Source organism: Schistocerca gregaria, unplaced genomic scaffold (genome assembly GCF_023897955.1).
Source record: "Schistocerca gregaria isolate iqSchGreg1 unplaced genomic scaffold, iqSchGreg1.2 ptg000181l, whole genome shotgun sequence".
Lineage (NCBI taxonomy): Eukaryota > Metazoa > Arthropoda > Insecta > Orthoptera > Acrididae > Schistocerca > Schistocerca gregaria.
Genome location: NW_026061731.1, coordinates 699525 through 710428, shown reverse-complemented (window position 1 = coordinate 710428; position 10904 = coordinate 699525).

Below are 10904 nucleotides of genomic sequence, written 5' to 3'. Positions count from 1 at the left end.
TATATACCATTCTTAGATGGGTTTAGAAAGAGAGAGTGATAGGAAAGAGGTCTCCAGCGCAAAGGTTGCCTCGAATGGACCACTGTATTAAGGGTACAAACTTGGTGCACAACAATTTATCCAGCCACTTTCATTCATTTCTCAGTAAGTTCAACCTACAAGATACAAGTATGATCTGTTGTAATCTTTTTTATATATATAAACATTTTATATAATAAGTGAACTCTGCACATATCCATATTCTGTTACAGCTCATACATTTAAACAATACAAGGAAAACATATTTATGTATATATAACCTCATAATATCATAACGGAACTATACCCGTATCCATATTTTGTAGCAGCATATTAATATTTTTAAATTAAAGGAAAAACATATTTCTGTATATAGCCATTAAATATAGTAATTGAATTGTGATGTAGATTACCGAATACCCAGTTCCACCTATGGTACTTTTCAATTAACTTTGTATCCAAAGTAAGCAACCTCTGCGGCTCTGCGGCTGGTCCCCGCGGAAGTTCGAGTCCTCCCTCGGGCATAGGTGTGTGTGTGTTTGTCCTTAGGATAATTTAGGTTAAGTAGTGTGTAAGCTTAGGGACTGATGACCGTAGCAGAAGTCCCATAAGATTTCACACACATTTGAACATTGTTTGTAAGTAACCTCATCTGTGACACGTGCACCATTTTTGAAGTGACAGACTTTTTATGACTCTGCTGCTCCTGTTTGTACAATTCACTGTCACAAGGTCATGCTTTCTAACTTTAAAAGTGCCCTTTCAAAATAGTTTTTATGATCAACGAAAGACTTAACGCAATCTCTATTACCATTGGTCTGCTGCTGTGGAAAGACGTCTGTGTTCTGCACAAACGTCAGCTACGTGACGAAACAGTTCCCCACCTGAAGACAATCCTGTGAAATATCCAGAAGCGTAGTGGTAAAACAATAAGTGGCTGACGCAGAAAACTGATTTATTTCTACAAGGAGTCGGATTTTTGAGAACCGTGTCTCCAGTAGAACTGCGGCGACTGCACAGTAAATGCTATTAGTGATGGCGTTCGGCAAGGTGGCGATGGTAGTCGTTATTTTTGATCGGGTAGTGTATTTAACTCCTGGAAGATTTGCAGAGCAGTGAGTTCTTTTCTTGGATTTTTAACGAAGATAAATAAATTGAAGCTGGTAAAATATGTTATAGACATTTTTGATTTCACAATTAACAGTACGGATCTCCGTGACGGCGCGTTCACAGGAGCTCAGTCCGTCAGTTCACCTGATGATGGCGACATGTTTGATCGCCGAAATATTGTGCCCGTTGGACACTATAGACCGGCAGTACACACGTGGATATTCTGATTATCAAATACGCCGGGAGAAACTCAAGAATCACAGTTATAAAGTTACCTATATGAGCAGGTGGGTTACACTCTTATTTCAGTTTAATAGTCATGAATATGCGCTTACAGGACTCTGAGAGCAGCCGGTACAAGCTTGTCAGCAGAATTCGCTTTCATCCCGTCTGCAAGCGCGTACGTCCCCCAACTGAAATCTTTGTTATCCACCGACGCGTCGCGCCTGCTCACTCTTACGCGCTTAGGCAGACATTTTTAAGGAGAGGCCGTTTTTATTATGCGTGAGTGGAGTGGGGGCTCCTTTATTCGCCCTTCTCGAGAACTGCGGCTTTTCAACTCAGCTGCGCGGCCGCTGAATAAACTGCCCCCTTCGCCCTCAATGGAGGTCGCTGAACTGCAAATAACAGTTTGCGTCGCGGAGGAGCTCGTGGTAGCGTCGGTTCTACTTTCTGTCAAGTTTCTCCTCGCGAAACAAGATTACTCCAAGTTATATTTCTATCGTGGCTAAGGAAGTCGTTAACTACGATCCGCAGATGGTCAGAAGGTTCTGAATCGCTGCTTTACTCGCACGAGGATGTTCCGGAAGACAGCTTTTTGAAGGGTTATCATGCTAAAGGGCGTAAGTAACAAAACGTATTTTCTAGTCTATTCAGAATAAACTTTTCCAAATAACATGACCGTAAATATGCGGTAACTTCGCATCAATACTTGCTCAATGAGTTTAGGAAAGCAATTTATCACTTGGTATGCTCCAGAATAACAAATAGATATTGAGTTTTCTAAATAAATTTGCACTGAAATCCTAAACGGGCGCAAACCGCCAAACAAGTTTTGTTATATTTGTAACTATAGTAGTCATTTTATTGTTCGATCTTGGTAGAGTTCACTGCAAATCGGTTTGCGCAGCTCAGATAGGCATTTCATCAGATTTCTGAGGTCTCTCTTCTTCTCTGAACACAAGTCTTTTGCTCCAGGAGCTCACTGAGCGTAAACATTTTGAAATATTCACTTCGTCGCCACCACCACCTTTTTATCGACACACTTATCATTTCCCTCGTGAATTATCCCAGGCGTGGTGACTATAATCCACGAGGCAGAATTTAGTTGTGTTATTGATCACATCAGTCGCTTAAATAACTCCCGTTCTTCTCAGCAATTTAATGGGTATCTACTCTGGGCTGTTGCTATGATGTTCATTACATCGTTAGGAGTAAAAGTCTTCTTCAACTGAGCTCTTTTTTACAGTGACTTATGTCACAGTCACAAGCTAAAAAGCTGTGACAAACTGATTTTCAGACACCACTGCCAATAAGACACGCGAGAGAGTGTATAATCTCTATGTCCAGTATAGCCAACTCGTGAACACATTCTGCATTTACCCCATTTAACATGAACAAATCAAATACTGGCCATTTACTGGCGTTTGTGACACCTACATCAGTCATCATTGTGGGTAACCCTTTCAGTACGTAAAACCCTTTTCACATACGATTTAACGAAACTGAAAATACAATTTATGCAAAATTGTCTTGTAGCTCCTTTAGCACGATAACCCTACAATTAGACTCAGCATGGGTAAAATGGCAAATTTCAACGTTGAAGTTGACAGAGTGTATGCCAGCTGACGCCAGTGTGACGTGCTAACATTGCACACTACGAACTTGTTTGTGCATCCAGTCCTTCGATCGTATCTTACAAAACTGTTTGGAAAAATTATCTCAACAGTTTAAAGTTCTATACCTGTTTGACATTTCTCCCATTACAGGTTGGAGAAATCTACTGTACGAAATAGTGAGTTCGTAGAAATTTCAACGGTGCTCGGACGCTATAACATTAACTTGCAAAGGAGCTCTCCTATTCACAGTTTCCACCGCTAGTGTCTTTCGTACCCACAAACTATGAATGGCGGTTATAGTTGAAACAACCGGTTTTGGAGATACTGTTTTATCCGACTGCAATATAAAATGTCTGTTAAAACGACTCGAAATAATCAGTTTCTGATAAATATCGGTTTTTTATTGCTTTTATTTCCAGCAATATAAGTATAAAAAAACGAAAAGTTCTAATGATGGTGCAGGATCAGGCGATCTCGATCGATGCGAGTTTGAGGCTGTGGCACAAATCTGTCTCAGTGCCCCCAGTAAAGATGGTGAACATGTGGGAAAGGACCGTGCCACTGAAGAGGGCACAAGATCGCAAGGTGATGACTTCCCTGCATCGTCGCTTTTGAATGGCATCAATTTTTCACTCTGAAACAACCATCAAATAATGGGTTCAGCCGTCATCCCAAGTTCATAGCATATTAATAACATCACAAGTATATTAGTTATTTTTACCATCTCTTCCAAGGGATATTGCACATATTTTCTCCTTATTTGACGTCGTAAGTTTATGTCTCCTCCCATGTATAATCTTTTAAAGTAAGCGGTGCATTGTACCTCATTGCTATTGCACTTAAAAACTTCCAGACTAGAGATTGGTGACATTAGACAGTATAACGGCTTTCCAAAAACGAAAGTGACGAAATACCATACACACGAGGGAGGGAGAGTCTTGCCCTTCCACTAAAGCCACACATCAAAAGGTGCATTATTGTCTCAGCAACGCTGTCATGTGTTTATTGCTAGTTTCTAACTGTCAGCGTTGTTAGTAAAATAGCAGTGATTGCTTTACCCAGTTTCTATAACACTGCAATATTTCAAAGCAATGGAATTTTTAAAAATAGAAATTACTCGTTTGTAATTTAAAAAGTATTTAAAAATCAAGAATTTTTGCACTACCGCTGTGACAAACTGGTATGGCAGTATTTTTATCCGGTTACTATTGAAAAATGAAACATTCTCGCTACAAGCGAGACCAAACAAATACAGAAAAATACATATTATTCTGAACTAAAATACCAGATCAGTTTTAACCGGTCGGTTTTCCTCATCCCTGCCACAAGCTCAAAGTGGCGTACTTTAGAATACAGCATTATACAGGATGTATAATAAATAATTGCATAAATTGACACAGTTGAAAGTATAAGCTAAGAGTATGAAAATAGATCTAAAAGAAGTACTTGCGAAGTGCTCGCACCTTCACAAGTTTGGTTATCAGCCGCGACTGACTTCCATTTGAAATATTATCCTTTCCGACTAATTCCTTGTCTAATTGGGCTCAAATTTCCTCCTGGGCCCGTCGCTGGGAAATGTGGTTGTCGCGTGTTGGGGCACTGCCGTAGCCTGCTGCTGATGTAAAGTGACCTCTAGCGAGACAATAGGGTCCGAGCCGCACAGGTGGAGCTGCGCCACAGAGACCACCTGACCGCATAACCTATGTGATCAGAAGTATCCGGATACCTGGCTGAAAATGACTTACAAGTTCCTGGCGCCCTCCATCTGTAATGCTGGAATTCAATATCGTGTTGGCCCACCCTTAGCCTTGACGGCAGTTTACACTCTCGCAGGCATACGTTCAATCAGGTGCTGGGTTTCTTGGGGAATGGCAGCCCATTCTCGACGGAGTGCTGCACTGAGGAGAGGTATCGATGTCGGTCGGTGAGACCTGGCACGAAGTCGGCGTTCCGAAACATCTCAACTGCGATTTATAGGATTCAGATCAGGATTTTGTGCAGGCCAATCCATTACAGGGATGTTGTTATTGTGTAACCACTCAGCCACAGGCCGTGCACCATGAACAGGTGTTCGATCGTTCTGTAAGATGCAGTCGCCATCCCCGAATTGCTCCTCAACTGCGGGAAAAAAGAAGGTGCTTAAAACATCAATGTAGACCTGTGGTGTGATAGTGCCACGCTAAACTACAAGGGGTGCAAGCCCCCTCCATGAAAAACACGACCACACTATAACACCACCGCCTTCGAATTTTACTGTTGGCACTACACACGCTGACACACGACATTCACCGGGCATTTGCCATAGCCACACCCTGCCATCGGATCGCCTCATTGTATACCGTGATTCGCCGCACAACGTTTTTCCATTGCTTAATCGTTCAATGTTTACGGTTCTTACACCAAGCGAGGCGGCGTTTGGCATTTACCGGGGTGATGTGTGGCTTATGAGTTACCGCTGTGCCATGAAATCCAAGTTTTCTCATCTCGCACCTGTCATAGAACTTGCAGTGGATCCTGATGCAGTTTGGAATTCCTGTGTGATTGTCTGGGCAAATGTCAGTCTATTACACTTTACGACCCTCTTCAACGGTCGGCGGTCTCTATCAGTCAACAAACGAGGTCGGCCTGTAAGATTTTGTGCTGTACGTGTCCCTTCACGTTTCCACTTCACTATCACATCGGAAACAGTGGCCCTAGGGATGTTTGTGGTTCCTTTGCAAGGGCACGGCCGATTTCCTTCCCCATCCTTCCCTAACCCGAGCTTGCGCTCCGTCTCTAATGACCTCGTTTTCGACGGGACGTTAAACAACACTAACCTAACCTAACCTAACCTAACCTAAGGATGTTTGGGAGTGTGGAAATCTCGCGTACAGTGACATCCAATCGCCTTACCATGTTCGAAGCACGTGAGTTCTACGGAGCGCACCATTCTACTCTCTCACGATGTCTAGTAGAGTTTTGGCGATTCGTGAATGAGTCTTTCATTTGAACGACTCTAAATAAAGAATCGTAAGAATCGAATAGTGATACAGAGGAATCGTCGTTCAAATAATCGTAAGAACGATTGCATGTTTCCGAGTCGTGACGATTCCAAGTTCCAACGATTCATCAATGCTAAGTACGCTATGCTCCGAAGGCAACTCCCGAATGATGCCGAGTCGTGCCGAATGATTACGACCGTCAGATGGCAGTCAAGTGGAAGATGCGTGTGAAAAAAGGAAGCTCGGAACGAACAAACGAAGTTCGTGGTCCGTACTATTTATTACTTGTGAAAACCCAGCTGACACTTGGCTGTGACTGACGGAAACGAGCGTAAAGGCATTTCCCATTTACTGTCGCTACAATCAGCCACCGCGCCGACGTCAGCTTAGAAACGATATACATCGAGTACACACGATTAAAATCAACCAATACCTTTCTTGGCGGATCGACGTGTAATACCGTCTTTCAACAAAACCTTTTTAATTAATAATTTCAAGTTCGAGTTGTCGAATGTTGTCGTGTTCATATTAAATTTTAGTGAAGTAATGTCGCTGTATACGATTGAATCCTACTGTAAATTTCACGTAAATAGTAGTGACAACGGTAGGTTCTCAGACAAATTAAAAGCAAAATCCCTATGCTTTATATTTAGAAGAATTGAAAGTTAAGCTAAATTTTCTGTGTGGGAGGGCTGTAACCTGCGTTATGAATTACAAGGGTGATGTGGACTACGAAAGACATCTTAGCACAGAAAAACATAGGGTGATATGAGCCAAACCACGTCTGCCTCACTACTAGATTTTGTTACTATAAAACAGACGTTCAAGCCACACAACCAAACTGGCATACCACGTAATTTTGCACCAATTTTTGCAGAAATCGACTCCTCTTTTCTGGTATACTGAAATGAAACAACAGATGCATTCAAATCAAACATGACCTTTCATCAATTAAGGCATTACACGTATAAATCGAGAAACACACTTGTAACGTCATATGCATGTTTATTCATAAATGAACTATTTCTGGCATATCTTATCGTGACACAGTTCGATTCTAACCCCATTGACAATTTCAGATATGTCCTGTCATCTGTGAGTAAGATGTAGAACATTTTGCATTTCCTAAGAATCGTGCCATCGCGGACTAGAATGAATCGTGAACGAATCGTAGGAATTGATTCGCAATGTGAGATTGAATCGTAGGAATCGAATCGGGAAAAAGAATCGTGCCGCCCAAGTCTAATGTATAATGACTAGTGAGGTCGCTGATATGGAGTACCTGGCAGTAGGTGGCAGCACAGTGCACCTAATATGGAAAACATATTTTTTGGGGTATTCGGATACGTTTGATCGCATAGTGCATTTTCATGCCTATTTTGACATTCCATTCTGCATACAAATCCGGCCTCTGATTCAGATACTCCCGATATAAAGCCATTTATGCTCCACACCTCTTCATGCATGAAAAGTTTTTTTAACATCATAAGCTAATATTACACTTCAGAAACGTCCAGACAACTATTAGTGGACATTAACATGAGACATGTCCAAACTTCGACTTCATTACGGCTTGGAATCTCTTAGGGCACTTTCAGTGAGGTGTCAGGATGTCTATGGAGGAACAGCAGACCCTTCTTCCTCAAAAGCTGAAACCAGAGGCGGCAATGATGGCAGACGCTAGGGTTTGCTGCGATGCCGACATTGTGAATCATCCCAAAGATATTCCATTGGGTTCAGATCAGGATTGGATGTGGGTAGGCCAGTCCATGAATGTTACTCTCTACAAATCACTGCTTCACAGCTGCTGCTTTATGACGGGGTGCCTTGTCATACATCGTCTTCGAACGGTTCCTCAAACGTACGCCGTACGTAAAGCTATAAAATGTGTTCACATCCTTCTACATTACGCGCTGTCTTAGGCGCAATAAAGGGACGACCGCCTAATCACGAAAATAATCCTGCACACGTCATTTCTGGTACTATAGACTACGACAGGAGACGTTCTCTAGGCATTCGCTCTACCCAAACCCTTCCATCAGGTTGCCATAGGGTAGCGCGTGATTCACCAGTTCAAATAACTCGTTTTCAGTCATACACCATCCACTGGAGTCGCTCTTTACACCATCTGAAGCGTCACTTAGCATTGACGACAGAAATGTGTGGCTTATGAGGGCTCGACGATTGTACCACATTCTTTTTAACTCCCTACGCAGAGTCACTGCGCTAGGTGGACTACTGGTAGCACTTTGGAGCTTACGAGTGATTTTATCCGCTGATTTCATTCGATTTTTAAAAACAACATCTGCAGTTCCCGAACTTCTCTATCCGTTAGTACAAATGGGCTCCCTGGTCTTGGTTTACCTACGGCTATCGCTTCGCTTTTCCTCTTTAGAATCCCAAAATCAACAGTCGACTTGAGCAGCTTTACAAAGGTTGAGATGTCGTTGACAGATCTGTTGCTCAGTTGACATCCAATTATTAGTCCACGTTCGAAGTCACTGAACTTCCCAGACCGGTCTATTCTTCTGTTCTGCTTCTTACTGATAGCACATTATCCGACTCCCTTAATTATAGTTGGTCGATCTCCTGTGATATCCAGTGGTCAATTTAACTTTACAGAGGGGTCTCCGGATACTTTTGATCCGATAGCATAAATAGACTGATTCACTCGGAAGGCTCGCGCATATTTTATTACAGTTTCCTCCGACAACTCGTCTGGATGTAGATAATGGGAAGTTATAATTAAACTTTCCGTATTTAACACACTATGACACGGAAAATAATTATCGTACAAGTACCAAACTTGGCAGCATTAGTGTAAAGGACATGGAGATGAGGAATAATGAAGAATCAATTTAATCGAAACACTTTTAATGTGCTGCTACGGTACATCATATAATTACATACCGATACCAGTCATGTTACAAAAGAGGCTCAGTATGGCCCCATCAATGTCCAGAATAGTGTGAAAGCGCAGGACTGCATTCTGCACAGCAGAAAGAAGCATGTCCGTAGGTATGCTGGTTACCTCTCTTGATATGCTGCGCTTCAGATCAGCACATGTGTGAATGTTCCCCAGGTAGACTCTGTCCTTCAGGCAGCCCCACAACCAGAAGTCACAGGTAATCAAATTAAGTGGTCGTGACGGCTAAGCATTTGGAAACCATCGGCTGATAATTCGATCGTTTCCAAATGTGTTTCGGAGAAGTAGGTGCACTTCATGAGCGATGTACGTTGGGGCCCCATCTTACATGAAAAAGGTTGATTTCGTCCCTCTCTCCAGTAAAGCGGATATGGTATGCTCGCGAACCATATCACAGTCACGCTGGCCAGTCACACTACACGTATTTGGTCTTTGAGCGCCAACCTGTTTAAAAAAGAATGGGCGAATAATGAACGTAGCCGGGAAACCACACCATACAGTGACACGTTCACCATACAAAGGAACTTCACGCACAGTGACTGGATGTGAAGTTCCCTATTCTCGATAGTTCTGTGTGTTCACCTCACCCGTCAGAGAAAAATGAGCTTCGTCAGTCCACAGGAGGGACCAGGGCCAGGCCTCGTTCACTTCAATCCTTGCGAGCAACTGGAGAGCGGAGTCAACACGTCGTTGTGCATCCTGTGGTGAAAGCTGCTGTACGATATGGATGTTGTAGGGATACCATTTGAGAATGGTTCGAAGCACCTTCCGCACAGTGGACCACGGGATGTTCAACTGTCGTGACACAGCACGCGCACTGCCTGGCGATCGGGAATTGCGCGCTGCGTTGTTCACTGCAGCAATAGCGATTTTATCAACCACCTGTGGTGCAACCGGTCGTCGGCCTCTTCCCGGAAAGATGCCCAGTTCTCCAGTAGATTCGAAATTTTTCATCATACTCCGCACAGCAGGTGGAGAAAGAGGACCCTTCCGTAATCGTTCCAGCCGTTGATATTCTCGAAAAGCAGCTGCAGCTTTACTACTGTTTTGACAATGTAGCTTCACCAATTAAGCCCTGCTCCTTTTGTCCAAGCTCATGTTGACACGCCAACAAGTGCACTGCGATTGTTCAGGTGTGGGAGATTATGAATCACGATGAATAATCAAGGCACCTGGTGGCCATAGTTGAAACTGGACGATGGGGCTGTGACGCATGGAAATCATGCACCCCATACTCTGGACATTAATGCTACCAAGTTTGATACTCGTACCGTAATTAGTTTCCGTGTTATAACATGTTAAATAGGGAATGTTTATTTATAACCATCCGGGAATTAGTAATATACATGTTTAGCCATGGCGGGTCGCTAATATATTCTGAAATAAATTTAGGTTCTTTTTTCTTTTACGTTCAGCTAGAAGAAATTTATAAGCTTCCGAATTCGGTGAAATACAGGCCTTTTGATAATGGTTTCAGAAAATTGTTTTTTGTGCATCCAATATTTAAAGACTTTTTTTTTTCAAACAGAACAAAGACCGAGATTTTAGAAAAAAAATGGTTCGAATGGCTCTGAGCACTATGGGACTTAACTGCTGAGGTCATCAATCCCCTAGAACTTAGAACTAATTAAACCTAACTAATTAAAACTAACTAACCTAAGGACATCCATGTCCGAGGCAGGATTCGAACCTGCGACCGTGGCGGTCACGCGGTTCCAGACTGAAGCGCCTAGAACCGCTGGGCCACACCTGCCGGCGAGATGTTAAAAGAACGTTTATTATGTGTTTACTGCGTAGTGGGTGTGCAAGGTGTGTCTATTACTGCAGATAGTATATACAGTGAATGTGTATGGGTCGATCAAAACGTTTCCGTTCAAGGTCATACAGTCCAGAATCGGTATGCAAATATGCAAATCTGGCAAAATACCTTTGAGCACTCTGGAAATCATTCCACCGACGCACCAGGACGAAAAAGACCGTAATTGGCTGCTGCTCATCCTTGACCAACAGGAATAGTCGACCCTTGAGGAC